The 23,779-nt window shown below is 52.4% G+C and overlaps 2 protein-coding genes, 1 long non-coding RNA gene and 1 other non-coding gene across 5 annotated transcripts in view; 2 read left to right on the top strand and 2 right to left on the bottom strand.

Annotated features, from left to right (window-relative positions):
* Nucleotides 1-4,122, bottom strand: part of SPDYA (speedy/RINGO cell cycle regulator family member A) — a 44,316-nt gene extending 40,194 nt beyond the window's left edge. Inside the window, exon 1 of the mRNA XM_073628795.1 lies at nt 3,801-4,122. The gene's annotated coding sequence lies outside the window, so the exon portion shown is untranslated. The remainder of the gene's footprint in view (nt 1-3,800) is intronic.
* PPP1CB (protein phosphatase 1 catalytic subunit beta) overlaps nt 1-23,779 on the top strand; it is a 336,969-nt gene that overhangs the window by 243,330 nt on the left and 69,860 nt on the right. The gene's annotated exons all lie outside the window — the stretch shown is intronic.
* Nucleotides 3,775-22,493, top strand: LOC141141091 (uncharacterized). Its single transcript, XR_012244042.1, has 3 exons — nt 3,775-4,121; nt 19,669-19,805; nt 21,519-22,493. It is a non-coding gene; the product is annotated as an uncharacterized lncRNA (long non-coding RNA).
* Nucleotides 19,931-20,002, bottom strand: TRNAA-UGC (transfer RNA alanine (anticodon UGC)). The gene has a single exon. It is a non-coding gene; the product is annotated as a tRNA-Ala (tRNA).

The raw sequence follows: 23,779 nt of genomic DNA, 5'->3' as shown, positions 1-23,779 counted from the left end.
TCATGGTGGCAGACCTATGGTGGCCCCTGTCATGGTGGCAGACCTATGCTGGCCCCTGTCTTGGTGGCAGACCTATGGTGGCCCCTGTCATGGTGACAGACCTATGGTGGTTCCTGTCTTGGTGGCAGACCTATGGTGGCCCCTGTCATGGTGACAGACCTATGGTATCCGCTGTCCTGGTGGCAGACCTATGGTGGCCCCTGTCATGGTGGCAGACCTATCGTGGCCCCTGTCATGGTTGCAGACCTATGATGGCCCTTTATGGTGGCAGACCTATGGTGGCCCCTGTCATGGTAGCAGACCTATGGTGGTTCCGGTCATGGTGACAGACCTATGGCAGTTCCTGTCATGGTGTCAGATCTATGGTGATTCCTGTCATGGTGGCAGACCTATGATTGGCCCCTGTCATGGTGGCAGACCTATGATGGTTCCTGTCATGGTGGCAGACCTATGGTGGTTCCTATCATGATGGCAGACCTATGGTGGGCCCTGTCATGGTGGCAGACCTATGGTGGTTCCTGTCATGGTGGCAGGCCTATGGTAGCCCGTCATGGTGGCAGGTCTATGGTGGCCCCTGTCATGGTGGCAGAACTATGGTGGTTCCTGTCATGGTGGCAGACCTATTGTGGCCCCTGTTATGGTGGCAGACTTATTGTGGCCCCTGTCATAGTGGCAGACCTATGGTGGTTCCTGTCATGATGGCAGGCCTATGAAAGCCGCTGTCATGGTGGCAGACCTATGGTGGCCCCTGTCATGGTAGCAGACCTATGGTGGCCCCTGTCACGGTGGCAGACCTATGATGGTTCCTGTCATGGTGGCAGACCTATGGTGGCCCCTGTCATGGTGGCAGACCTATGATGGTTCCTGTCATGGTGGCAGACCTATGATGGCCCATGTCATGGTTGTAAACTTTTCATGGCCCCTGTCATGGTGGCAGACCTATGGTGGCCCCTGTCATGGTGGCAGACCTATGGTGGCCCCTGTCATGGTTGCAGACCTATGATGGCCCGTTATGGTGGCCCCTGTCATGGTGGCAGACCTATGATGGCCCATGTCATGGTTGTAAACTTCTCATGGCCCCTGTCATGGTGGCAGACCTATGGTGGCCCCTGTCATGGTGGCAGACCTATCGTGGCCCCTGTCATGGTTGCAGACCTATGATGGCCCGTTATGGTGGCCCCTGTCATGGTGGCAGACCTATGGTGGCCCCTGTCTTGGTGGCAGACCTATGGTGGCCCCTGTCATGGTGGCAGACCTATGGTGGCCCCTGTCTTGGTGGCAGACCTATGGTGGCCCCTGTCATGGTGGCAGACCTATGCTGGCCCCTGTCTTGGTGGCAGACCTATGGTGGCCCCTGTCATGGTGACAGACCTATGGTGGTTCCTGTCTTGGTGGCAGACCTATGGTGGTTCCTGTCTTGGTGGCGGACCTATGATGGTTCCTGTCATGGTGGCAGACCTATGGTGGTTCCTGTCATGGTGGCAGACCTATGGTGGTTCCTGTCATGGTGGCAGACCTATGATGGTTCCTGTCTTGGTGGCGGACCTATGATGGTTCCTGTCATGGTGGCAGACCTATGATGGTTCCTGTCATGGTGGCAGACCTATGGTGGTTCCTGTCATGGTGGCAGACCTATGATGGTTCCTGTCATGGTGGCAGACCTATGATGGTTCCTGTCATGGTGGCAGACCTATGGTGGCCCCTGTCATGGTGGCAGACCTATGGTGGCCCCTGTCATGGTGGCAGACCTATGGTGGCCCCTGTCATGGTGGCAGACCTATGGTGGCCCCTGTCTTGGTGGCAGACCTATGGTGGCCCCTGTCATGGTGGCAGACCTATGGTGGCCCCTGTCTTGGTGGCAGACCTATGGTGGCCCCTGTCATGGTGGCAGACCTATGCTGGCCCCTGTCTTGGTGGCAGACCTATGGTGGCCCCTGTCATGGTGACAGACCTATGGTGGTTCCTGTCTTGGTGGCAGACCTATGGTGGTTCCTGTCTTGGTGGCGGACCTATGATGGTTCCTGTCATGGTGGCAGACCTATGGTGGTTCCTGTCATGGTGGCAGACCTATGGTGGTTCCTGTCATGGTGGCAGACCTATGATGGTTCCTGTCTTGGTGGCGGACCTATGATGGTTCCTGTCATGGTGGCAGACCTATGATGGTTCCTGTCATGGTGGCAGACCTATGGTGGTTCCTGTCATGGTGGCAGACCTATGATGGTTCCTGTCATGGTGGCAGACCTATGATGGTTCCTGTCATGGTGGCAGACCTATGGTGGCCCCTGTCATGGTGGCAGACCTATGGTGGCCCCTGTCACGGTGGCAGACCTATGATGGTTCCTGTCATGGTGGCAGACCTATGGTGGCCCCTGTCATGGTGGCAGACCTATGGTGGCCTCTGTCATGGTGGCAGACCTATGGTGTAGGGGCCCCTGTAATGAAGATTGTATAGGGGCCCCTGTGGAGGACTGTATAGGGGCCCCTGTAGTGAGAACTGTGTAGGGGCTCCTGTGGAGGAATGTGTAGGGGCCCCTGAGGACTGTGTGGGAGCCCCTATGGAGGACTGTAAAGGGGCCCCTGTGGTGGACTGTATAGGGGCCCATGTGGAGGATTGTAAAGGGGCCCCTGTGGAGGAATATATGGGGGCCCCTGTAGTGAGGACTGTATAGGGGCCCCTGTGGAGGACTGTATAGGGGCCCCTGTGTTGGAATGTATAGGGGCCCCTGTAGTGAGGACTGTATAGGGGCCCATGTGGAGGATTGTAAAGGGGCCCCTGTGGAGGAATATATGGGGGCCCCTGTAGTGAGGACTGTATAGGGGCCCCTGTGGAGAACTATATAGGGGCCCCTGTGGAGGACTATATAAGGGCCCCTGAGGAGGACTGTGTAGGGGCCCCTGTGGAGGACTGTATAGGGGCCCCTGTGGAGGACTGTATAGGGGCCCCTGTGTTGGAATGTATAGGGGCCCCTGTAGTGAGGACTGTATAGGGGCCCCTGAGGACTGTATAGGGGCCCCTGTGGAGGATTGTATAGGGGCCCCTGAGGAGGATTGTATAGGGCCCCTGAGGAGGACTGTATAGGGGCCCCTGTGGAGGACTGTATAGGGGCCCCTGTGTTGGAATGTATAGGGGCCCCTGCACTGAGGACTGTATAGGGGCCCCTGTGGAGGATTGTATAGGGGCCCCTGAGGATTGTATAGGGTCCCCTGAGGAGGAATGTATAGGGGCCCCTGTAATGAAGATTGTATAGGGGCCCCTGTAATGAAGATTGTATAGGGGCCCCTGTGGAGGGCTGTATAGGGGCCCCTGAGGAGGATTGTATAGGGGCCCCTGAGGAGGATTGTATAGGGGCCCCTGTAATGAAGATTGTATAGGGGCCCCTGTGGAGGATTGTGTAGGGGCCCCTGTAATGAAGATTGTATAGGGGCCCCTGTGGAGGACTGTATAGGGGCCCCTGAGGAGGATTGTATAAGGGCCCCTGTGGAGGACTATATAGGGGCCCCTGTGGAGGATTGTATAGGGGCCCCTGAGGAGGATTGTGTAGGGGCCCCTGTGGAGGACTGTGGAGGGGCCCCTGAGGAGGATTGTGTAGGGGCCCCTGTAATGAAGATTGTATAGGGGCCCCTGTGGAGGATTGTATAAGGGCCCCTGTGGAGGACTATATAGGGGCCCCTGTAGAGGACTATATAGGGGCCCCTGAGGACTGTATACTTCACTCACAGACTCCATTTGGCGCCCAGGCGGGGAGAAGATGAGGGAGAGCTCTCCACCAATCAGCGGCCAATAACGCGCTGCGACTCACCAATCACACGGCAGGACCACTCGGGCTGTATTCTACCAATGGACTCCGCCCACACTCTAAGTTCTGTCCAATCGTGGCGAGCGCTGATTTCCGCCCAACAACAGCACAGCTCCACTCCGGACTCCACCAATGAGGCGCCACTCTCAGGTCCCGTCCAATGACAGCGCACCTCCCCTGGGGCTGAGGTAATTCCCGCCCGAACGTTCCGCCAATCACCGCCTCTGACCAGCGGGGCTCCGATGAAGAATTCGCCATTCTACATCCATAGGAGTTCCTGGAGGAGAATCACCGCCGGGTCATTCCGGCCAATCAGCAGCCGAGGTACGTTACACCCCGCCTTCCCTCCTCCGTGTACTCCCAACCCGCCAATCAGAGACAAGCCTCAGGAATGAAGCCCCGCCCACCGCCCTTCCTCAGCGGCGTCTTCTTATGTCTATAAAAATGTCGGAGATGATCGAAAATCACCCAAAGAAATCTCTATTTGTGGGGAAAAAAGACATCGATTGTATTTGTGTAGAACGTCACACCACCGCGCAATTGTCAGTTACAGCGACACGAATCGCAAACTATGGCCTGGTCAGGATGGGGGGTAAATCTCCTGGAGCTGAAGAGGTTAATTTGCACTGGGATGAGCCCCGCCCCCCATATATATGTAGTGCAGGGCCACGCCTCCTACAGGTCACATGACAGCCCTCCACGTCATCGCCTCTTCTGGGTGACCACGCCCCGTCATAGCTGGAGCCAATCAGGGGCTCCGACACACCCGCCTATCATTCCTGAGGGGGAGGGTCTGGAGATCTTCCTATGTAAACCAGGCTGAGCGCCGTTCTGCTGCTCTTGTGTCTCTGATAATCTCTGTCTTCCCCCCACACAAAGCCCCTCCCCCCACACAGCTTGTACACACCCCCAGGAACACGGATCTCTGTCTTCCCCCCAGACAAAGCCCCTCCCCCCACACAGCTTGTACACACCCCCAGGAACACGGATCTCTGTCTTCCCCCCAGACAAAGCCCCTCCCCCATACAGTTAGTACACCCCCCAAGAACACGGATCTCTGTCTTCCCCCCAGACAAAGCCCCTCCCCCCACACAAAGCTCCTCCCCCCACACAGCTTGTACACACCCCCCAGGAACACAGATCTCTGTCTTCCCCCCCAGACAAAGCCCCTCCCCCCCACACAGCTTGTACACACCCCCCAGGAACACAGATCTCTGTCTAAGCCCCTCCCCCAGACAAATCCCCTCCCCCACACAGCTTGTACACCCCCCCGGGAACATGGATCTCTGTCTTCCCCCCAGACAAAGCCCCTCCCCCCACACAAAGCCCCTCCCCCATACAGTTAGTACACACCCCCCAGGAACACTGATCCCTGTCTTCCCCCCACACAAAGCCCCTCCCCCCAAACAGTTAGTACACCCCCCCAGAAACACAGATCTCTGTCTAAGCCCCTCCCCCCAGACAAAGCCCCTCCCCCACAGCTTCTACACACCCCCCAGGGACACGGATCTCTGTCTTCCCCCCACACAAAGCCCCTCCCCCCACACAGTTAGTACAAACCCCCTAGGAACACAGGTAACCCTTCGATCAGCCCCTTCCCTGCCAGTGTCAGTAGTACAGTGACAGTGCATTTTTTTCCAGCACTGATCACTGTATTGGTGTCACTGGTCGCCAAAAAGTGTCAGATTTGTCCGCCGCAATGTCGCAGTCCCTCTAAAAATCGATGATCGCCGCCATTACTAGTAAAAAAAAAATATAACAAAAATAATAAAATTCCATAAACATTTCCCGTAGTTTGTAGATGTGATAAGTTTTGCGCAAACCGATCAATATTCAATTATTGGGATTTTTTCCATGTATCAGAATAGAATAGATATCGGCCTCAATTGATGAAGAAATTATAGAAAAAAGTTAAAAATATTTATTTATTTATTTATTTATTCTTTTTCAAAATTGTCTCTTTCTTTGTTTATAGAGCAAAAACATAAAAATCTCAGAGATGATCGAATACCACCGAAGAAAGTTCTATTTGTGGGGAAAAGACGATTTTATCTGTGTACCGCGTCGCACGACCGCGCAATTGTCAGTTAACCTCTCGCTTACCGGTCACTCCCCTCCCCCTTCCTGCCCAGGCCAATCCTCAGCTCTCAGCGCTCTCACACTTTGAATGACAATTACTCGGTCATGTGACATTGTACACACAGGACATTTCTTTTGGGGGTATTTAATAATCTGCCGTTTTTATTATTTGTTAAAAAAATTTAGAAAGATCGAATTTTTAAGCAAAAAATTGTAATTTTTTATATTTTGTTATAAAATTTTGCAAACAGGTAATTTTCTCCTTCATTGAGGTACATTGATGGGTGCCAGTGATAGGCACTGATAGGTGGCAGTGATGGGCACTGATAGGTGGCAGTGATAGGCACTGATAGGTGGCAGTGATGGGCACTGATAGGTGGCAGTGATGGGCACTGATAGGTGGCAGTGATGGGCACTGATAGGTGGCAGTGATGGGCACTGATAGGTGGCAGTGATGAGCACTGATAGGTGGAAGTGATGGGCACTGATAGGTGGAAGTGATGGGCACTGATAGGTGGCAGTGATGAGCACTGATAGGTGGAAGTGATGGGCACTGATAGGTGGAAGTGATGGGCACTGATAGGTGGCAGTGATGGGCACTGATGGGTGGCAGTGATGAGCACTGATAGGTGGCAGTGATGGGCACTGATAGGTGGCAGTGATGAGCACTGATGGGTGGCAGTGATGGACACTGATAGGTGGCAGTGATGAGCACTGATAGGTGGCAGTGATGGGCACTGATAGGTGGCAGTGATGAGCACTGATAGGTGGCAGTGATGGGCACTGATAGGTGGCAGTGATGAGCACTGATGGGTGGCAGTGATGGACACTGATAGGTGCCAGTGATAGGCACTGATAGGTGGCAGTGATGAGCACTGATAGGTGGCAGTGATGGGCACTGATAGGTGGCAGTGATGAGCACTGATAGGTGGCAGTGATGGGCACTGATAGGTGGCAGTGATGGGCACTGATAGGTGGCAGTGATGAGCACTGATAGGTGGAAGTGATGGGCACTGATAGGTGGCAGTGATGGGCACTGATAGGTGGCAGTGATGAGCACTGATAGGTGGAAGTGATGGGCACTGATAGGTGGCAGTGATGGGCACTGATAGGTGGCAGTGATGGGCACTGATGGGTGGCAGTGATGGGCACTGATAGGTGGCAGTGATGAGCACTGATGGGTGGCAGTGATGGACACTGATAGGTGGCAGTGATGAGCACTGATGGGTGGCAGTGATGGACACTGATAGGTGGCAGTGATGGGCACTGATGGGTGGCAGTGATGAGCACTGATAGGTGGCAGTGATGGGCACTGATAGGTGGCAGTGATGGGCACTGATGGGTGGCAGTGATGAGCACTGATAGGTGGCAGTGATGGGCACTGATAGGTGGCAGTGATGGGCACTGATAGGTGGCAGTGATGAGCACTGATGGGTGGCAGTGATGGACACTGATAGGTGGCAGTGATGAGCACTGATGGGTGGCAGTGATGGACACTGATAGGTGGCAGTGATGAGCACTGATAGGTGGCAGTGATGAGCACTGATGGGTGGCAGTGATGGGCACTGATAGGTGGCAGTGATGAGCACTGATAGGTGGCAGTGATGGGCACTGATAGGTGGCAGTTATGGGCACTGATAGGTGGCAGTGATGAGCACTGATAGGTGGCAGTGATGGGCACTGATAGGTGGCAGTTATGGGCACTGATAGGTGGCAGTGATGAGCACTGATAGGTGGCAGTTATGGGCACTGATGAGGCGGCACTGATGGGCACTGATAGGTGGCAGTGATGGGCACTGATGAGGTGGCACTGATGGGCACTGATAGGTGGCAGTGATGAGCACTGATAGGTGGCAGTGATGGGCACTGATAGGTGGCAGTGATGGGCACTGATAGGTGGCAGTGATGGGCACTGATGAGGTGGCACTGATGGGCACTGATCGGTGGCAGTGATGAGCACTGATAGGTGGCAGTGATGAGCACTGATGGGTGGCAGTGATGGGCACTGATGAGGTGGCAGTGATGAGCACCGATGGGTGGCAGTGATGGGCACCGATGGGTGGCAATGATGGGCACTGATGAGGTGGCACTGATGGGCACTGATAGGTGGCAGTGATGAGCACTGATGAGGTGGCACTGATGGGCACTGATATGTGGCAGTGATGAGCACTGATAGGTGGCAGTGATGGGCACTAATGAGGTGGCACTGATGGGCACTGATAGGTGGCAGTGATGAGCAGTGATGGGCACTGATGAGGCGGCACTGATGGGCACTGATAGGTGGCAGTGATGGGCACTGATGGGTGGCAGTGATGAGCACTGATGGGTGGCAGTGATGGGCACTGATAGGTGGCAGTGATGAGCACTGATAGGTGGCAGTGATGAGCACTGATAGGTGGCAGTGATGAGCACTGATAGGTGGCAGTGATGGGCACTGATAGGTGGCAGTGATGAGCACTGATAGGTGGCAGTGATGAGCACTGATAGGTGGCAGTGATGGGCACTGATAGGTGGCAGTGATAGGCACTGATAGGTGGCAGTGATGAGCACTGATAGGTGGCAGTGATGAGCACTGATAGGTGGCACTGATGAGCACTGATGGGTGGCAGTGATGGGTACTAGGGGTGCAACGGATTGTCACCGATCCGTGATCCGAACGGGCCAGGCTGTTCGGATCGGCACATCCGCGGTGCGCTCCTCGGCCTCGGGTTTTAGGAAAGGCCTCGGCTTCGGCCTAGCTCCGTAGCCGCGGCCATCTTGGTACACCCGGCAGCGCTCAGCTGCGTGCTGACGTCATCACCCCGCCCTCAACTCGTGGGTCCGGCGGCTGGCTTGGCAGCTTCTCTTAACACTAAGGTAAGACTAACAGCACTGTAATGTATACAGTGGGGAGTCTGTGGATATTACATTGAGGACATGTGGACTGGCTATATTACAGTGGGGGACATGTGGCTATATTACAGTGGGGGACATGTGGCTGTATTACAGTGGGGGACATGTGGCTATATTACAGTGGGGGACATGTGGCTGCATTACAGTGGTGGACATGTGGCTGTATTGCAGTGGGGGACATGTGGCTGTATTACAGTGGGGGACATGTGGCTGTATTACAGTGGGAGACATGTGGCTGTATTACAGTGGGGGACATGTGGCTATTTTACAGTGGGGGACATGTGGCTGCATTACAGTGGTGGACATGTGGCTGTATTGCAGTGGGGGACATGTGGCTGTATTACAGTGGGGGACATGTGGCTATATTACAGTTGGGGACATGTGGACTGGCTATATTACAGTGGTGGACATGTGGCTGTATTGCAGTGGGGGACATGTGGCTGTATTGCAGTAGGGGACATGTGGACTGGCTATATTACAGTGGTGGACATGTGGCTGTATTACAGTGGGGGACATGTGGACTGGCTATATTACAGTGGGGGACATGTGGCTATATTACAGTGGGGGACATGTGGCTATATTACAGTAGGGGACATGTGGACTGGCTATATTACAGTGGTGGACATGTGGCTGTATTACAGTGGGGGACATGTGGACTGGCTATATTACAGTGGGGGACATGTGGCTATATTACAGTGGGGGACATGTGGCTATATTACAGTGGGGGACATGCGGCTATATTACAGTGGGGGACATGTGGCTGTATTACAGTGGGGGACATGTGGACTGGCTATATTACAGTGGGGGACATGTGGACTGGCTATATTACAGTGGGGGACATGTGGCTGTATTACAGTGGAGGACATGTGGCTGTATTACAGTGGGGTACATGTGGCTATATTACAGTGGGGGACATGTGGCTGTATTACAGTGGGGGACATGTGACTATATTACAGTGGGGGACATGTGGCTATATTACAGTGGGGGACATGTGGCTGTATTACAGTGGGGGACATGTGGCTGTATTACAGTGGGGGACATGTAGCTGTATTACAGTGGGGGACATGTGGCTGTATTACAGTGGGGGACATGTGGCTATATTACAGTGGGGGACATGTGGCTGTATTACAGTGGGGGACATGTAGCTGTATTACAGTGGGGGACATGTGGCTGTATTACAGTGGGGGACATGTGGCTATATTACAGTGGGGGACATGTGGCTGTATTACAGTGGGGGACATGTGGCTATATTACAGTGGGGGACATGTGGCTGGATTACAGTGGGGGACATGTGGCTATATTACAGTGGGGGACATGTGGCTATATTACAGTGGGGGACATGTGGACTGGCTATATTACAGTGGGGGACATGTGGCTATATTTCAGTGGGGGACATGTGGCTGTATTACAGTGGGGGACATGTGGCTGTATTACAGTGGGGGGGACATGTGGCTGTATTACAGTGGGGGACATGTGGCTGTATTACAGTGGGGGGGACATGTGGCTGTATTACAGTGGGGGACATGTGGCTGTATTACAGTGGGGGATATGTGGCTGTATTACAGTGGGGGACATGTGGCTGTATTACAGTGGGGGACATGTGGCTGTATTACAGTGGGGGACATGTGGCTGTATTACAGTGGGGGATATGTGGCTATATTACAGTGGGGGACATGTGGCTATATTACAGTGGGGGACATGTGGCTGTATTACAGTGGGGGACATGTGGCTGTATTACAGTGGGGGACATGTGGCTGTATTACAGTGGGGGACATGTGGACTGGCTATATTACAGTGGGGGACATGTGGCTGTATTACAGTGGGGGACATGTGGACTGGCTATATTACAGTGGGGGACATGTAGCTGTATTACAGTGGGGGACATGTGGCTGTATTACAGTGGGGGACATGTGGCTATATTACAGGGGGGGGGGGGGCATGTGGCTGTATTACAGTGGGGGACATGTGGCTGTATTACAGTGGGGGACATGTGGCTATATTACAGTGGGGGACATGTGGCTGTATTACAGTGGGGGACATGTGGCTATATTACAGTGGGGGACATGTGGACTGGCTATATTACAGTGGGGGACATGTGGCTGTATTACAGTGGGGGACATGTGGCTGTATTACAGTGGGGGGTATGTGGCTGTATTACAGTGGGGGACATGTGGCTGTATTACAGTGGGGGACATGTGGCTATATTACAGTGCGGGACATGTGGCTGTATTACAGTGGGGGGCATGTGGCTGTATTACAGTGGGGGACATGTGGCTATATTACAGTGGGGGACATGTGGACTGGCTATATTACAGTGGGGGACATGTGGCTGTATTACAGTGGGGGACATGTGGCTGTATTACAGTGGGGGGTATGTGGCTATATTACAGTGGGGGACATGTGGCTTTATTACAGGGGGGGGCATGTGGCTATATTACAGTGGGGGACATGTGGCTATATTACAGTGGGGGACATGTGGCTGTATTACAGTGGGGGACATGTGGACTGGCTGTATTACAGTGGGGGGCATGTGGCTATATTACAGTGCGGGACATGTGGCTGTATTACAGTGGGGGGCATGTGGCTGTATTACAGTGGGGGACATGTGGCTATATTACAGTGGGGGACATGTGGACTGGCTATATTACAGTGGGGGACATGTGGCTGTATTACAGTGGGGGACATGTGGCTGTATTACAGTGGGGGGTATGTGGCTATATTACAGTGGGGGACATGTGGCTTTATTACAGGGGGGGGCATGTGGCTATATTACAGTGGGGGACATGTGGCTATATTACAGTGGGGGACATGTGGCTGTATTACAGTGGGGGACATGTGGACTGGCTGTATTACAGTGGGGGACATGTGGCTGTATTACAGTGGGGGACATGTGGACTGGCTGTATTACAGTGGGGGACATGTGGCTGTATTACAGTGGGGGACATGTGGACTGGCTGTATTACAGTGGGGGACATGTGGCTATATTACAGTGGGGGACATGTGGCTATATTACAGGGGGGGACATGTGGTTGTATTACAGTGGGGGACATGTGGCTGTATTACAGTGGGGGACATGTGGCTATATTACAGTGGGGGACATGTGGCTGTATTACAGTGGGGGGCATGTGGCTATATTACAGTGGGGGACATGTGGCTGTATTACAGTGGGGGACATGTGGCTATATTACAGTGGGGGACATGTGGCTGGATTACAGTGGGGGACATGTGGCTATATTACAGTGGGGGACATGTGGCTATATTACAGTGGGGGACATGTGGACTGGCTATATTACAGTGGGGGACATGTGGCTATATTTCAGTGGGGGACATGTGGCTGTATTACAGTGGGGGACATATGGCTATATTACAGTGGGGGACATGTGGCTATATTACAGTTGGGGACATGTGGCTGTATTACAGTGGAGGACATGTGGACTGGCTATATTACAGTGGGGGACATGTGGCTGTATTACAGTGGGGGACATGTGGCTGTATTACAGTGGGGGGGACATGTGGCTGTATTACAGTGGGGGACATGTGGCTGTATTACAGTGGGGGATATGTGGCTGTATTACAGTGGGGGACATGTGGCTGTATTACAGTGGGAGACATGTGGCTGTATTACAGTGGGGGACATGTGGCTGTATTACAGTGGGGGACATGTGGCTGTATTACAGTGGGGGACATGTGGACTGGCTATATTACAGTGGGGGACATGTGGCTGTATTACAGTGGGGGACATGTGGCTATATTACAGGGGGGGGGGGGGCATGTGGCTGTATTACAGTGGGGGACATGTGGCTGTATTACAGTGGGGGGCATGTGGCTGTATTACAGTGGGGGACATGTGGCTATATTACAGTGGGGGACATGTGGACTGGCTATATTACAGTGGGGGACATGTGGCTGTATTACAGTGGGGGACATGTGGCTGTATTACAGTGGGGGGTATGTGGCTATATTACAGTGGGGGACATGTGGCTTTATTACAGGGGGGGGCATGTGGCTATATTACAGTGGGGGACATGTGGCTATATTACAGTGGGGGACATGTGGCTGTATTACAGTGGGGGACATGTGGACTGGCTGTATTACAGTGGGGGACATGTGGCTATATTACAGTGGGGGACATGTGGCTATATTACAGGGGGGGACATGTGGTTGTATTACAGTGGGGGACATGTGGCTATATTACAGTGGGGGACATGTGGCTATATTACAGGGGGGGACATGTGGTTGTATTACAGTGGGGGACATGTGGCTGTATTACAGTGGGGGACATGTGGCTGTATTACAGTGGGGGACATGTGGCTATATTACAGTGGGGGACATGTGGCTGTATTACAGTGGGGGACATGTGGACTGGCTATATTACAGTGGGGGACATGTGGACTGGCTATATTACAGTGGGGGACATGTGGCTGTATTACAGTGGGGGACATGTGGCTATATTACAGTGGGGGACATGTGGCTATATTACAGTGGGGGACATGTGGCTATATTACAGTGGGGGACATGTGGACTGGCTATATTACAGTGGGGGACATGTGGACTGGCTATATTACAGTGGGGGACATGTGGCTATATTACAGTGGGGGACATGTGGCTGTATTACAGTGGGGGACATGTGGCTGTATTACAGTGGGGGACATGCGGCTGTATTACAGTGGGGGACATGCGGCTGTATTACAGTGGGGGACATGTGGCTGTATTACAGTGGGGGACATGCGGCTGTATTACAGTGGGGGACATGTGGCTGTATTACAGTGGGGGACATGTGGTTGTATTACAGTGGGGGACATGTGGCTGTATTACAGTGGGGGACATGTGGCTATATTACAGTGGAGGACATGTGGCTATATTACAGTGGGGGACATGTGGCTATATTACAGTGGGGGACATGTGGACTGGCTATATTACAGTGGGGGACATGTGGCTATATTACAGTGGGGGACATGTGGCTATATTACAGTGGGGGACATGTGGCTGTATTACAGTGGGGGACATGTGGCTATATTACAGTGGGGGACATGTGGACTGGCTGTATTACAGTGGGGGACATGTGGCTGTATTACAGGGGGGGACATGTGGCTATATTACAGTGGGGGACATGTGGCTATATTACAGTGGGGGACATGTGGCTGTATTACAGTGGGGGACATGTGGCTGTATTACAGTGGGGGACATGTGGCTGTATTACAGTGGGGGACATGTGGCTGTATTACAGTGGGGGACATGTGGCTGTATTACAGTGGGGGACATGTGGCTATATTACAGTGGGGGACATGTGGCTATATTACAGTGGGGGACATGTGGCTGTATTACAGTGGGGGACATGTGGCTGTATTACAGTGGGGGACATGTGGCTATATTACAGTGGGGGACATGTGGACAGGCTATATTACAGTGGGGGACATGTGGCTGTATTACAGTGGGGGACATGTGGCTATATTACAGTGGGGGACATGTGGCTGTATTACAGTGGGGGACATGTGGCTGTATTACAGTGGGGGACATGTGGCTATATTACAGTGGGGGACATGTGGCTGTATTACAGTGGGGGACATGTGGCTGTATTACAGTGGGGGACATGTGGCTGTATTACAGTGGGGGACGTTAAATGTGAAAATCAGAGGTGTTCTGTCACATTAGCAACCATGTAAGGTCAGCAGGTTTGCTGTTGCTTTTAAAATCTAACATCTAAACAGTCCGTCCGATCTACAAATACTGTATTTATACATATAAGCTCGGTTTTGTGTTGAAAATAGCTTTTAAATCTAAAACTCCGGTGGGTGTAACAAGATTTGTGTGTTTTTTTTTTTTGTTTTTGTTTTTGCTGATCCGATCCGTGAGTTTTTTGATCCGTTGCACCCCTAATGGGCACTGATGAGGCGGCACTGATGGGCACTCATAGGTGGCAGTGATGAGCACTGATAGGTGGCAGTGATGGGCACTCATAGGTGGCAGTGATGAGCACTGATAGGTGGCAGTGATGGGCACTGATGAGGCGGCACTGATGGGCACCGATGGGTGGCAGTGATGGGCATTGATGGGTGGCAGTGATGGACACTGATGGGTGGTAGTGATGGGCACTGATGAGGCGGCACCGATGGGTGGCAGTGATGGGCACTGATGGGTGGTAGTGATGGGCACTGATGAGGCGGCACTGATGGGCACCGATGGGTGGCAGTGATGGGCACTGATGGGTGGCAGTGATGGGCACTGATGGGTAGTAGTGATGGGCATGGATGAGGCAGCACTGATGAGCACCCATGGGTGGCAGTGATGGGCACTGATGGGTGGCAGTGATGGGCACTGATGAGGCGGCACTGATGGGCACCGATGGGTGGCAGTGATGGGCATTGATGGGTGGCAGTGATGGACACTGATGGGTGGTAGTGATGGGCACTGATGAGGCGGCACCGATGGGTGGCAGTGATGGGCACTGATGGGTGGTAGTGATGGGCACTGATGGGTGGCAGTGATGGGCACTGATGGGTAGTAGTGATGGGCACGGATGAGGCAGCACTGATGAGCACCCATGGGTGGCAGTGATGGGCACTGATGGGTGGTAGTGATGGGCACTGATGGGTGGTAGTGATGGGCACTGATGAGGCGGCACTGATGGGCACTGATGGGTGGCAGTGATGGGCACTGATGGGTGGTAGTGATGGGCACTGATGGGTGGTAGTGATGGGCACTGATGAGGCGGCACCGATGGGTGGCAGTGATGGGCACTGATGGGTGGCAGTGATGAGCACTGATGGGTGGTAGTGATGGGCACTGATGGGTGGCAGTGATGGGCACTGATGAGGCGGCACCAATGGGTGGCAGTGATGGGCACTGATGGGTGGCAGTGATGAGCACTGATGGGTGGTAGTGATGGGCACTGATGGGTGGCAGTGATGGGCACTGATGAGGCGGCACTGATGGGCACTGATGGGTGGCAGTGATGAGCATTGATGGGTGGCAGTGATGGGCACTGATGGGTGGTAGTGATGGGCACTGATGAGGCGGCACCAATGGGTGGCAGTGATGGGCACTGATGGGTGGCAGTGATGAGCACTGATGGGTGGTAGTGATGGGCACTGATGGGTGGCACTGATGGGCACTGATGAGGCGGCACTGATGGGTGGCAGTGATGGGCACTGATGGGTGGTAGTGATGGGCACTGATGGGTAGTAGTGATGGGCACTGATGAGGCGGCACCGATGGGTGGCAGTGATGGGCACTGATAGGTGGCAGTGATGAGGACTGATAGGTGGCAGTGATGGGCGCTGATGGGTGGCAGTGATGGGCACTGATGGGTGCCACTGATGAGCACTGATAGGTGGCAGTGATGGGCACTGATAGGTGGCACTGATGAGCACTGATAGGTGGCAGTGATGGGCACTGATGGGTGGCAGTGATGGGCACCGTTGGGTGGCAGTGATGAGCACTGATAGGTGGCAGTGATAGGCACTGGTGGGTGGCAGTGATGGGCACTGATGGGTGCCACTGATGAGCACTGATAGGTGGCAGTGATGGGCACCGATGGGTGGCAGTGATGGGCACTGATAGGTGGCAGTGATGGGCGCTGATGGGTGGCAGTGATGGGCACTGATGGGTGCCACTGATGAGCACTGATAGGTGGCAGTGATGGGCACTGATAGGTGGCACTGATGAGCACTGATGGGTGGCAGTGATGGGCACCGTTGGGTGGCAGTGATGAGCACTGATAGGTGGCAGTGATAGGCACTGGTGGGTGGCAGTGATGGGCACTGATGGGTGCCACTGATGAGCACTGATAGGTGGCAGTGATGGGCACTGATGGGTGGCAGTGATGGGCACTGATGGGTGGTAGTGGTGGGCACTGATGAGGCGGCACTGATGGGCACCGATGGGTGGCACTGATGGGCACTGATGAGGCGGCACCGATGGGTGGCAGTGATGGGCACTGATGGGTGGCAGTGATGAGCACTGATGGGTGGTAGTGATGGGCACTGATGGGTGGCAGTGATGGGCACTGATGAGGCGGCACTGATGGGTGGCAGTGATGGGCACTGATGGGTGGTAGTGATGGGCACTGATGGGTGGTAGTGATAGGCACTGATGAGGCGGCACTGATGGGCACCGATGGGTGACAGTGATGGGCACTGATGGGTGGCAGTGATGGGCACTGATGGGTGGTAGTGATGGGCACTGATGAGGCGGCAGTGATGGGCACTGATGGGTGGCAGTGATGGGCACTGATGGGTGGCAATGATGGGCACTGATGGGTGGTAGTGATGGGCACGGATGAGGCAGCACTGATGAGCACCGATGTGTGGCAGTGATGGGCACTGATGGGTGGTAGTGATGGGCACTGATGAGACGGCACCAATGGGTGCCAGTGATGGGCACTGATGGGTGCCACTGATGAGCACTGATAGGTGGCAGTGATGGGCACTGATAGGTGGCACTGATGAGCACCGATAGGTGGCAGTGATGGGCACTGATAGGTGGCACTGATGAGCACTGATAGGTGGCAGTGATGGGCACTGATGGGTGCCACTGATGAGCACTGATAGGTGGCAGTGATGGGCACTGATGGGTGGCAGTGATGGGCACTGATGGGTGGTAGTGATGGGCACTGATGAGGCGGCACTGATGGGCACCGATGGGTGGCAATGATGGGCACTGATGGGTGGTAGTGATGGGCACTGATGAGGTGGCACCGATGGGTGGCAGTGATGGGCACTGATGGGTGGCAGTGATGAGCACTGATGGGTGGCAGTGATGGGCACTGATTGGTGCCACTGATGAGCACTGATAGGTGGCAGTGATAGGCTCTGGTAAGCACCGATACGTGGCAGTGATGGGCACTGATGGGTGGCAGTGATGGCCACCGATGGGTGGCAGCGATGAGCACTGATAGGTGGCAGTGATAGGCACTGGTGGGTGGCACTGATGGGTGCCAATGATGAGCACTGATGGGTGGCAGTGATGGGCATTGATAGGTGGCAGTGATGAGCACTGATGGGTGGCACTGATGGGTGGCAGTGATGGGCACTGATGGGTGCCACTAATGAGCACTGATAGGTGGCAGTGATGAGCACTGATGGGTGGCAGTGATGAGCACTGATGTGTGGCAGTGATGGGCACTGATGGGTGGCAGTGATGAGCACTGATGGGTGGCAGTGATGGGCACTGATAGGTGGCAGTGATGGGCAGTGGTGGGTGGCAGTGATGGGCACTGATGGGTGGCAGTAATGGGCACTGATGGGTGGTAGTGATGGGCACTGATGGGTGGCAGTAATGGGCACTGATGGGTGGCAGTGATGGGCACTGATAGGTGGCAGTGATTAGGACTGATTGGTGGCAGTGATGAGCCCTGATGGGTGCCACTGATGAGCACTGATAGGTGGCAGTGATGGGCACTGATAGGTGGCACTGATGAGCACCGATAGGTGGCAGTGATGGGCACTGATGGGTGGCAGTGATGGGCACCGATGGGTGGCAGTGATGAGCACTGATAGGTGGCAGTGATAGGCACTGGTGGGTGGCAGTGATGGGCACTGATGGGTGCCACTGATGGGCACTGATAGGTGGCAGTGATGGGCAGTGGTGGGTGGCACTGATGGGCACTGGTGGGTGGCTCTGATAGGTGGCAGTGATCGGCACTGGAAGGTTACATTGATAGGCAGCACTGCTAGGTGGCACTGATTGGCACCACTGGTGGGCACTGGCAGGTGGTACTAGTGGGCACAGGTGAGGCGGCTTCTTCCTCTTCGGGACTGATGTCTGTTGCACATAAGCCGGTGATCAGTTTTTTTTTCTCCTCATGCTGTCAGCGTGAGGAGAAAAAAAAATAACGGTTACCGAGCTTTTGTTTACATCATGTGATCATCTATCATTGACTGACTGCTGATCACGTGGTAAGGGGCCGGCCCCTTATATCGGATCTGTGATCACCCGAGTCTCAGTGATCACCACCCTGCAGGGGGCGCGCGGGAAGCGTGCCAAGGGGAGAACGTCATATGACGGCCTCCCGGAAATTGAGGTCCACGCTGTGGCCGTCGTTCGGCTATAGCACGGATGCCAAGTGGTTAAAGTGACGTAGTGCCGCATCGCAAAAAAAATGGCCTGGTCAAGATGGGGGGTAAATCCTTCCGGGGCTGAAGTGGTTAGGAGCGGGTATGTCCCGTCCGATGTGTCTTGTGGACGGTTTTGTTTGCGGTGTTCTGCCATAACGAGCGACCCGGCAGAACCGGCGTCCCGCGTCACTTCCTATGTGTGGCGTGAGATCGGCCGGATCGTCAGACCGCGGGCACCGCGCACGCGGCAAGGCACCACCCCGTGCCTTCGGTGGCTGACGTCGCCGCACAGAGGAATCTGCCCGACAAAATGCTCGACCCGACTGCTGCGCAAGCGCGCCGCAGAAATCAACGAACGCTTTACGAAATTTGCATTGCTAAAGAATCCCAAACCAAACAAAGTGACTGCGCATGAGCGCACTGCACGGGACGATTGTCTGCAGATCACAAACGACGATGAACTTGAATATATTTCACAAAATGAAAACATCTGTGTGTATATAATGGAGGTCATTCGTTAGATTTCATTATATTTCATTTATTTTGTTTGTTTTGGGATTCTTTAGCAACGTAAATTTTTCGTATTCTGTATTCTGCTACATTTTTGGTAAAAAAAAAATCCCCCGATTGGTATATATATTTATACACATAACAAGTTGTCGATAAGAGAACCTTCTTACATTGACAGGACTAATCTGTACCACATGAGCACCTCCTGTAGCCAGTCTGTGGGGGGGCAGAATTGTTGTTGGTTTGTAGGGGGGAGCAAATACTTATTTTACTCACTGAACTGCAACTCCATTTATAACATTTGTATCATGTGTTTTTTCACCCACTGTATATAGTACATATCTGGCCTTTCTTCAGCAAAGCTGTGAAGGAGAGCCTAGAAAATACCTGAAAAGTAGCCGAGTGCTCCACCTACTGGCTGACAATGAGAATACAGAACAATCACACCTACCTGCAAGAAATCCGTTCTAAGGTGTGTAATAAAATCCATACAAACAGACGACATTCACTTCATTCGTTTCAGTTTAAATTTTATTTCATCGCTAATCTGCACTCAACATTTAATTCCAGTCTCTGAGGACTCCAAGTATTGGAGAAGGCGTTGGCCGGGAATCGAACCCGGGTCATCTGCTTGCAAAGCAGCTGTGCTTACCACTGCACCACCAACGCAAAAGTAGCATGTCTTTGTAGTGTGGGGGGAAACCGGAGTACCCGGAGAAAACCCACGCAAGCACAGGGAGAACATGCAAACTCCATGCAGATAGTGTCCTGGTCAGGTCTAGAACCGAGGACCCCAGTGCTGCAAGGCTCACCGCTAAGCCTCTGTGCTGCCCCATCTTAATGAACTTCACCTAAAAAGGGAAGTTCCCCTCCTCCTCCCTCACTCCTCCATCCTCCTCCCTCACTCCTCCATCCTCCTCCCTCACTCCTCCTTCCTCCTCGTCATCATCAGCGCTCCTTCCTCTTCCTACTCGTCATCGATCCTCCTCATCTTCAATCCTCCTCATCATCGTCAATCTTCTTCCTTCCTCCTCCCCCTGGGTTGGACCTAAAACCTGAATGGGCAGTGGCAGCACACCTCACCTGGAAGTGGAAGCCTGGCTCCTAATTGATGGTGGAGACAGTCCACTGACAGTCCAACTTTATATTTGTTGGGTCTTCCCATTCACACAGCACAACTTCAAAAACATTATAAAAATTTCTACTCACCTTTAAAGGGGGAACTCCATGCAAAAAAAAGACCTCCAAAATCTATACCAGACCCCCATCTGTGCAACCAGCCTGGCAGACCAGGAAAGAGGGGGTGAGCATGTAACCCCTCACTTCTAAGCCATACCAGGCCACAAGCCCTCAGCATGGGGAGTGGAATTTGCAAAGGGGGGTCCCCCTTCCCCCCCTGGCAAAGCACTGTCCCTGTATTAATGAGGATAAGGGTCGCTTCCTGGGACAACCCTGACCTGGAAGTTGTGGGGATTTGCGGGCAACGCTCACCCCCCTCCCCCCTTTCTTGGCCTGCTGGGCTGGATGCTCAGATGGAGGTCTGGTATGGATTTTGGAGGCCATCTTTTTTGTGTTTTGCATGGAGTTCCTCCTTTAAAGATGAGTAGAAATTTTTATAATGTTTTTAAAGTTGTTCTGTGTGAATGGGAAGACATTTTCAGGTGATGTGTCCTGTCCCCGCCCATCCAAGTTTCAGGTCACACCTATCATCTGCTCACATTGTGAGGCGTCCGGAAACTAAAAAGCCAGGGGTCCTGTGAAAAGAGAAAAAAAAAAACATGTTACAGAATGTTACACACGACTATGGCCTTCCATCTACATTAAAGACGTCCCTCAGTTTTGTAGTACTGATCAGTTTATGCCAATTCCCAAAATGTCCATTTATATAAAACCTTTCCTAATCACTATTCACCCCCCTGGACAAAACATCCCACATCTCCCCCCTTCCTCATTCACTAAGAAAGGAACATTCATCAAAGATCTGGAACTTTGGAGAAATTCCATATGAACTGAGATTTGGTCCCCTCCAAAATGTCCTCCAGCTACCAGAGGGTTTTGTTCTCCCCTACTCTAATCCAAAACGGCTCCAGTTTATGGGAGATCGTACTTCATAGACAGGGGCCTTTCTTTATCCTAGATAACTACAGGTAATGATACTTACTAATATGGTCTGATGATATTCCAGATAATCGGGAGGACTCCCATAAAGCGTGTGAATGGTCCAGCGTTCTGTGTCCGTTGTGTCATGATGTTAGGCCAGGACGAAGTTGGGTATGCATGCTCCATGTCCACAGCTACTTCACTCCTGTAAGAGAAATTACAAGGTAAATCATTTGCTCTGTTTTACTAAAGTTATGAGATGTTGTAAAATGTTGTCATTAGAAGGACTGAGAGAGATCATTTCTAAGCCTGGGCTGATGTGCCGGGTCAAGAAGGAAGCAAGCGTGGCCGCAGCCTTGGTGGTGTATTGCGGTCTTGCTTCTCCCCTTTCCTCTGCCACATTCTGGCCAGAAAGTAAGGAAAACTCCATGGACATGACTGAATATTGCACATGCCGGAGTCTAGTCTGTGTTTCAGGGAAAGAGATAGCTACTCATACGGCTAGAAGGAACATGACAATGTAGCCCATTTTAACTTTAAATGAGGCTTCTTGGCTGTATACAACTTAACTAAAAAAACTTGTAAAGCGAATCACCAGGACATACCACTGTTTGTATTAGGCACTCCTAACCCCACACCCAAATATACACCTAGGGGAATACATTAGTGTCCAGATCTTCAGCATAATCTGCAATGCCATTAATGGCTGGATGGAAGGATATTATATGGTCCTACTACATAGGTGGCAGATCTGGCTCTCTCGTTATTTCTTCATAAAGTGATCTGCTGGTAGTTACATATGTCACCACTAATCATCCTCATCTAACCAAGAGGTTCTTGTCACTTTTCCCCACCAGACGTTTTCTCTTCCAGTGATTGGAATTGATATCATAGGGTGATGGGACTTGACATCAAGTAAGTTATTAGTGATTGGCCTCGTCCAATAATCCAGAGCATCAAATGATCATCTGGATCCCAAATCAGGAAACCAACTGAATGATAATTTCAGTTTGGTTGCCATGGACATTAACACTTTACATAATTAATTTACCATTAGAGTAATCTTAGATGAACTTTGTGCAAAGAATACAATATAACGTTTTGCATTAAGAGTACCAAAAATACCTCCCATGACCCAGTTTTTCCAGTCCTGACCCGAGATGGACTGACCTGGTGGGAAGGGGGGGGGGGCTGTTGCTGCTCCTAATCTTACTATCACTACAGATTATCCTCCTGATCTAACCGTCAGTACACCATCATTGGTGATGTTACATTGTACAGAGGAAATTCTAATGAAGAAACTTACGTGTTGGTTGGAGAACTGAATTCCGCATCATGGATGTCTAATCTTCTGGTGATGCGATCTGGTGGTTGGACAGCGGGGATCTCACTCTCGATCCAAAACTCTGCATCATGGATGTCTAATCTTCTGGTGATGCGATCTGATGGTGGCACAGCGGGGATCTCACACTCGATCCAAAACTAATGAAAAAAAAAGTCATATTCATTATCATAGAAGCTCCAGAATGACATAAAACAGATCTATCATATAACGTCCTTCAGTTTAAAGCAGGTGAAGCAATAGATGATTTCTGATTGGTTGGTAGAAGTTTCTGCGTTCCTCCCATTGCTTGACTGATTAAGCTGAAGAGGAAATAGTTTGATCCAGGGAATTGCACCAACTGCCTGTGTGAGGTCACCGAGGAATCTGTCTTTATGAGACAAAACTCCCCCCCCCCCCACCCCCCGATCCCTGACAGCAGTTTTTTTTGCCTTCCTCTGGAACAAACTGTTACTGTTTTTTAACCACTTGCCGACCAGCCGCCGTCATTATACTGCGGCAGGTCGGTACGATCCCACGAGCCGTCGAAGCTGCACGTCGCCTCCTTTAAGCGGGATAGCAGGCGCACGCTCGCCACTGGAGGTGCGCGCTGTATTGCGGAGGTGCCGATGCTCGTGGCCGGCGATCGCAGGCACGAGAGGCAGAACAGGGATGTGTGTAAACACACACATCCCTGTTCTGTGAGGAGAGGCAGATCGTGAGTTCCTAATAGTTAGAAACCACGATCTGTCATCTCTTATAGTCAGTCCCCTCCCCCCACAGTTAGAACACACCTAGGGAACACAGTTAACCCCTTGATCGCCCCCTAGTGTTAACCCCTTCCCTGCCAGTCACATTTACACAGTAATCAGTGCATTTTTATAGCACTGATCGCTGTATAATTGTCAATGGTTTAAAAAATGTGTCCGCCATAATGTCGCAGTCCCGATAAAAATCACAGATTGCCGCCATTACTAGTAAAAAAAAAAATTAATAAAAATGCTATAAATCTATCCCCTATTTTG

This window comes from Aquarana catesbeiana, linkage group LG04 (assembly GCF_042186555.1).
Source record: "Aquarana catesbeiana isolate 2022-GZ linkage group LG04, ASM4218655v1, whole genome shotgun sequence".
NCBI lineage: Eukaryota > Metazoa > Chordata > Amphibia > Anura > Ranidae > Aquarana > Aquarana catesbeiana.
This window is presented reverse-complemented; position numbering and strand designations above follow the sequence as displayed.